This window comes from Sceloporus occidentalis, unplaced genomic scaffold (genome assembly GCF_023333645.1).
Source record: "Sceloporus occidentalis isolate IW3139 unplaced genomic scaffold, rSceOcc1.0.p SCAF_4, whole genome shotgun sequence".
In the NCBI taxonomy this organism is placed as follows: Eukaryota; Metazoa; Chordata; class Lepidosauria; order Squamata; family Phrynosomatidae; genus Sceloporus; species Sceloporus occidentalis.
Window position 1 is genome coordinate 204823318 of NW_028316984.1, and position 7141 is coordinate 204830458.

The window sequence follows — 7141 nt, forward strand, 5'->3', positions numbered from 1 at the left end:
TAGCAATGCAAAGCGTGATGTTTTTTCACACCAGATCCAGAGTCACTCCTGTTCTAGCAATGCAAAGCGTGATGTTTTTTCACACCAGATCCAGAGTCACTCCTGTTCTAGCAATGCAAAGCGTGATGTTTTTTCACACCAGATCCAGACTCACTCCTGTTCTAGCAATGCAAAGCGTGATGTTTTTCCACACCAGATCCAGAGTCACTCCTGTTCTAGCAATGCAAAGCGTGATGTTTTTCCACACCAGATCCAGAGTCACTCCTGTTCTAGCAATGCAAAGCGTGATGTTTTTCCACACCAGATCCAGAGTCACTCCTGTTCTAGCAATGCAAAGCGTGATGTTTTTCCACACCAGATCCAGAGTCACTCCTGTTCTAGCAATGCAAAGCGTGATGTTTTTTCACACCAGATCCAGAGTCACTCCTGTTCTAGCAATGCAAAGCGTGATGTTTTTTCACACCAGATCCAGAGTCACTCCTGTTCTAGCAATGCAAAGCGTGATGTTTTTCCACACCAGATCCAGAGTCACTCCTGTTCTAGCAATGCAAAGCGTGATGTTTTTCCACACCAGATCCAGAGTCACTCCTGTTCTAGCAATGCAAAGCGTGATGTTTTTCCACACCAGATCCGCAGTCACTCCTGTTCTAGCAATGCAAAGCGTGATGTTTTTTCACACCAGATCCACAGTCACTCCTGTTCTAGCAATGCAAAGCGTGATGTTTTTCCACACCAGATCCGCAGTCACTCCTGTTCTAGCAATGCAAAGCGTGATGTTTTTCCACACCAGATCCGCAGTCACTCCTGTTCTAGCAATGCAAAGCGTGATGTTTTTCCACACCAGATCCACAGTCACTCCTGTTCTAGCAATGCAAAGCGTGATGTTTTTCCACACCAGATCCGCAGTCACTCCTGTTCTAGCAATGCAAAGCGTGATGTTTTTCCACACCAGATCCACAGTCACTCCTGTTCTAGCAATGCAAAGCGTGATGTTTTTCCACACCAGATCCGCAGTCACTCCTGTTCTAGCAATGCAAAGCGTGATGTTTTTCCACACCAGATCCACAGTCACTCCTGTTCTAGCAATGCAAAGCGTGATGTTTTTCCACACCAGATCCACAGTCACTCCTGTTCTAGCAATGCAAAGCGTGATGTTTTTCCACACCAGATCCGCAGTCACTCCTGTTCTAGCAATGCAAAGCGTGATGTTTTTCCACACCAGATCCGCAGTCACTCCTGTTCTAGCAATGCAAAGCGTGATGTTTTTCCACACCAGATCCACAGTCACTCCTGTTCTAGCAATGCAAAGCGTGATGTTTTTCCACACCAGATCCGGAGTCACTCCTGTTCTAGCAATGCAAAGCGTGATGTTTTTCCACACCAGATCCAGAGTCACTCCTGTTCTAGCAATGCAAAGCGTGATGTTTTTCCACACCAGATCCAGAGTCACTCCTGTTCTAGCAATGCAAAGCGTGATGTTTTTCCACACCAGATCCGCAGTCACTCCTGTTCTAGCAATGCAAAGCGTGATGTTTTTCCACACCAGATCCGCAGTCACTCCTGTTCTAGCAATGCAAAGCGTGATGTTTTTCCACACCAGATCCGCAGTCACTCCTGTTCTAGCAATGCAAAGCGTGATGTTTTTCCACACCAGATCCGCAGTCACTGCTGTTCTAGCAATGCAAAGCGTGATGTTTTTTCACACCAGATCCAGAGTCACTCCTGTTCTAGCAATGCAAAGCGTGATGTTTTTCCACACCAGATCCAGAGTCACTCCTGTTCTAGCAATGCAAAGCGTGATGTTTTTTCACACCAGATCCAGAGTCACTCCTGTTCTAGCAATGCAAAGCGTGATGTTTTTTCACACCAGATCCAGAGTCACTCCTGTTCTAGCAATGCAAAGCGTGATGTTTTTTCACACCAGATCCAGAGTCACTCCTGTTCTAGCAATGCAAAGCGTGATGTTTTTTCACACCAGATCCAGAGTCACTCCTGTTCTAGCAATGCAAAGCGTGATGTTTTTTCACACCAGATCCAGAGTCACTCCTGTTCTAGCAATGCAAAGCGTGATGTTTTTCCACACCAGATCCAGAGTCACTCCTGTTCTAGCAATGCAAAGCGTGATGTTTTTCCACACCAGATCCAGAGTCACTCCTGTTCTAGCAATGCAAAGCGTGATGTTTTTTCACACCAGATCCAGAGTCACTCCTGTTCTAGCAATGCAAAGCGTGATGTTTTTTCACACCAGATCCAGAGTCACTCCTGTTCTAGCAATGCAAAGCGTGATGTTTTTCCACACCAGATCCAGAGTCACTCCTGTTCTAGCAATGCAAAGCGTGATGTTTTTCCACACCAGATCCAGAGTCACTCCTGTTCTAGCAATGCAAAGCGTGATGTTTTTTCACACCAGATCCAGAGTCACTCCTGTTCTAGCAATGCAAAGCGTGATGTTTTTCCACACCAGATCCAGACTCACTCCTGTTCTAGCAATGCAAAGCGTGATGTTTTTCCACACCAGATCCAGAGTCACTCCTGTTCTAGCAATGCAAAGCGTGATGTTTTTTCACACCAGATCCAGAGTCACTCCTGTTCTAGCAATGCAAAGCGTGATGTTTTTCCACACCAGATCCAGAGTCACTCCTGTTCTAGCAATGCAAAGCGTGATGTTTTTCCACACCAGATCCAGAGTCACTCCTGTTCTAGCTATGCAAAGCGTGATGTTTTTCCACACCAGATCCGCAGTCACTCCTGTTCTAGCAATGCAAAGCGTGATGTTTTTTCACACCAGATCCACAGTCACTCCTGTTCTAGCAATGCAAAGCGTGATGTTTTTCCACACCAGATCCACAGTCACTCCTGTTCTAGCAATGCAAAGCGTGATGTTTTTCCACACCAGATCTGCAGTCACTCCTGTTCTAGCAATGCAAAGCGTGATGTTTTTCCACACCAGATCCGCAGTCACTCCTGTTCTAGCAATGCAAAGCGTGATGTTTTTTCACACCAGATCCAGAGTCACTCCTGTTCTAGCAATGCAAAGCGTGATGTTTTTCCACACCAGATCCGCAGTCACTCCTGTTCTAGCAATGCAAAGCGTGATGTTTTTCCACACCAGATCCGGAGTCACTCCTGTTCTAGCAATGCAAAGCGTGATGTTTTTCCACACCAGATCCACAGTCACTCCTGTTCTAGCAATGCAAAGCGTGATGTTTTTCCACACCAGATCCGCAGTCACTCCTGTTCTAGCAATGCAAAGCGTGATGTTTTTCCACACCAGATCCGGAGTCACTCCTGTTCTAGCAATGCAAAGCGTGATGTTTTTCCACACCAGATCCGGAGTCACTCCTGTTCTAGCAATGCAAAGCGTGATGTTTTTCCACACCAGATCCAGAGTCACTCCTGTTCTAGCAATGCAAAGCGTGATGTTTTTCCACACCAGATCCAGAGTCACTCCTGTTCTAGCAATGCAAAGCGTGATGTTTTTCCACACCAGATCCGCAGTCACTCCTGTTCTAGCAATGCAAAGCGTGATGTTTTTCCACACCAGATCCGCAGTCACTCCTGTTCTAGCAATGCAAAGCGTGATGTTTTTCCACACCAGATCCGCAGTCACTCCTGTTCTAGCAATGCAAAGCGTGATGTTTTTCCACACCAGATCCGCAGTCACTCCTGTTCTAGCAATGCAAAGCGTGATGTTTTTCCACACCAGATCCGCAGTCACTCCTGTTCTAGCAATGCAAAGCGTGATGTTTTTTCACACCAGATCCACAGTCACTCCTGTTCTAGCAATGCAAAGCGTGATGTTTTTCCACACCAGATCCGCAGTCACTCCTGTTCTAGCAATGCAAAGCGTGATGTTTTTCCACACCAGATCCGCAGTCACTCCTGTTCTAGCAATGCAAAGCGTGATGTTTTTCCACACCAGATCCGCAGTCACTCCTGTTCTAGCAATGCAAAGCGTGATGTTTTTCCACACCAGATCCGCAGTCACTCCTGTTCTAGCAATGCAAAGCGTGATGTTTTTCCACACCAGATCCGCAGTCACTCCTGTTCTAGCAATGCAAAGCGTGATGTTTTTCCACACCAGATCCGCAGTCACTCCTGTTCTAGCAATGCAAAGCGTGATGTTTTTCCACACCAGATCCGCAGTCACTCCTGTTCTAGCAATGCAAAGCGTGATGTTTTTCCACACCAGATCCGCAGTCACTCCTGTTCTAGCAATGCAAAGCGTGATGTTTTTCCACACCAGATCCAGAGTCACTCCTGTTCTAGCAATGCAAAGCGTGATGTTTTTTCACACCAGATCCGCAGTCACTCCTGTTCTAGCAATGCAAAGCGTGATGTTTTTCCACACCAGATCCGCAGTCACTCCTGTTCTAGCAATGCAAAGCGTGATGTTTTTCCACACCAGATCCGCAGTCACTCCTGTTCTAGCAATGCAAAGCGTGATGTTTTTTCACACCAGATCCAGAGTCACTCCTGTTCTAGCAATGCAAAGCGTGATGTTTTTCCACACCAGATCCGCAGTCACTCCTGTTCTAGCAATGCAAAGCGTGATGTTTTTCCACACCAGATCCGGAGTCACTCCTGTTCTAGCAATGCAAAGCGTGATGTTTTTCCACACCAGATCCACAGTCACTCCTGTTCTAGCAATGCAAAGCGTGATGTTTTTCCACACCAGATCCGCAGTCACTCCTGTTCTAGCAATGCAAAGCGTGATGTTTTTCCACACCAGATCCGGAGTCACTCCTGTTCTAGCAATGCAAAGCGTGATGTTTTTCCACACCAGATCCGGAGTCACTCCTGTTCTAGCAATGCAAAGCGTGATGTTTTTCCACACCAGATCCAGAGTCACTCCTGTTCTAGCAATGCAAAGCGTGATGTTTTTCCACACCAGATCCAGAGTCACTCCTGTTCTAGCAATGCAAAGCGTGATGTTTTTCCACACCAGATCCGCAGTCACTCCTGTTCTAGCAATGCAAAGCGTGATGTTTTTCCACACCAGATCCGCAGTCACTCCTGTTCTAGCAATGCAAAGCGTGATGTTTTTCCACACCAGATCCGCAGTCACTCCTGTTCTAGCAATGCAAAGCGTGATGTTTTTCCACACCAGATCCGCAGTCACTCCTGTTCTAGCAATGCAAAGCGTGATGTTTTTCCACACCAGATCCGCAGTCACTCCTGTTCTAGCAATGCAAAGCGTGATGTTTTTTCACACCAGATCCACAGTCACTCCTGTTCTAGCAATGCAAAGCGTGATGTTTTTCCACACCAGATCCGCAGTCACTCCTGTTCTAGCAATGCAAAGCGTGATGTTTTTCCACACCAGATCCGCAGTCACTCCTGTTCTAGCAATGCAAAGCGTGATGTTTTTCCACACCAGATCCGCAGTCACTCCTGTTCTAGCAATGCAAAGCGTGATGTTTTTCCACACCAGATCCGCAGTCACTCCTGTTCTAGCAATGCAAAGCGTGATGTTTTTCCACACCAGATCCGCAGTCACTCCTGTTCTAGCAATGCAAAGCGTGATGTTTTTCCACACCAGATCCGCAGTCACTCCTGTTCTAGCAATGCAAAGCGTGATGTTTTTCCACACCAGATCCGCAGTCACTCCTGTTCTAGCAATGCAAAGCGTGATGTTTTTTCACACCAGATCCGCAGTCACTCCTGTTCTAGCAATGCAAAGCGTGATGTTTTTCCACACCAGATCCAGAGTCACTCCTGTTCTAGCAATGCAAAGCGTGATGTTTTTTCACACCAGATCCGCAGTCACTCCTGTTCTAGCAATGCAAAGCGTGATGTTTTTCCACACCAGATCCGCAGTCACTCCTGTTCTAGCAATGCAAAGCGTGATGTTTTTTCACACCAGATCCGCAGTCACTCCTGTTCTAGCAATGCAAAGCGTGATGTTTTTTCACACCAGATCCAGAGTCACTCCTGTTCTAGCAATGCAAAGCGTGATGTTTTTCCACACCAGATCCGCAGTCACTCCTGTTCTAGCAATGCAAAGCGTGATGTTTTTTCACACCAGATCCGCAGTCACTCCTGTTCTAGCAATGCAAAGCGTGATGTTTTTCCACACCAGATCCAGAGTCACTCCTGTTCTAGCAATGCAAAGCGTGATGTTTTTCCACACCAGATCCAGAGTCACTCCTGTTCTAGCAATGCAAAGCGTGATGTTTTTTCACACCAGATCCGCAGTCACTCCTGTTCTAGCAATGCAAAGCGTGATGTTTTTCCACACCAGATCCGCAGTCACTCCTGTTCTAGCAATGCAAAGCGTGATGTTTTTCCACACCAGATCCGCAGTCACTCCTGTTCTAGCAATGCAAAGCGTGATGTTTTTCCACACCAGATCCGCAGTCACTCCTGTTCTAGCAATGCAAAGCGTGATGTTTTTCCACACCAGATCCGCAGTCACTCCTGTTCTAGCAATGCAAAGCGTGATGTTTTTCCACACCAGATCCGCAGTCACTCCTGTTCTAGCAATGCAAAGCGTGATGTTTTTTCACACCAGATCCAGAGTCACTCCTGTTCTAGCAATGCAAAGCGTGATGTTTTTCCACACCAGATCCGCAGTCACTCCTGTTCTAGCAATGCAAAGCGTGATGTTTTTCCACACCAGATCCGCAGTCACTCCTGTTCTAGCAATGCAAAGCGTGATGTTTTTCCACACCAGATCCACAGTCACTCCTGTTCTAGCAATGCAAAGCGTGATGTTTTTCCACACCAGATCCAGAGTCACTCCTGTTCTAGCAATGCAAAGCGTGATGTTTTTTCACACCAGATCCGCAGTCACTCCTGTTCTAGCAATGCAAAGCGTGATGTTTTTCCACACCAGATCCGCAGTCACTCCTGTTCTAGCAATGCAAAGCGTGATGTTTTTTCACACCAGATCCGCAGTCACTCCTGTTCTAGCAATGCAAAGCGTGATGTTTTTTCACACCAGATCCAGAGTCACTCCTGTTCTAGCAATGCAAAGCGTGATGTTTTTCCACACCAGATCCGCAGTCACTCCTGTTCTAGCAATGCAAAGCGTGATGTTTTTTCACACCAGATCCGCAGTCACTCCTGTTCTAGCAATGCAAAGCGTGATGTTTTTCCACACCAGATCCAGAGTCACTCCTGTTCTAGCAATGCAAAG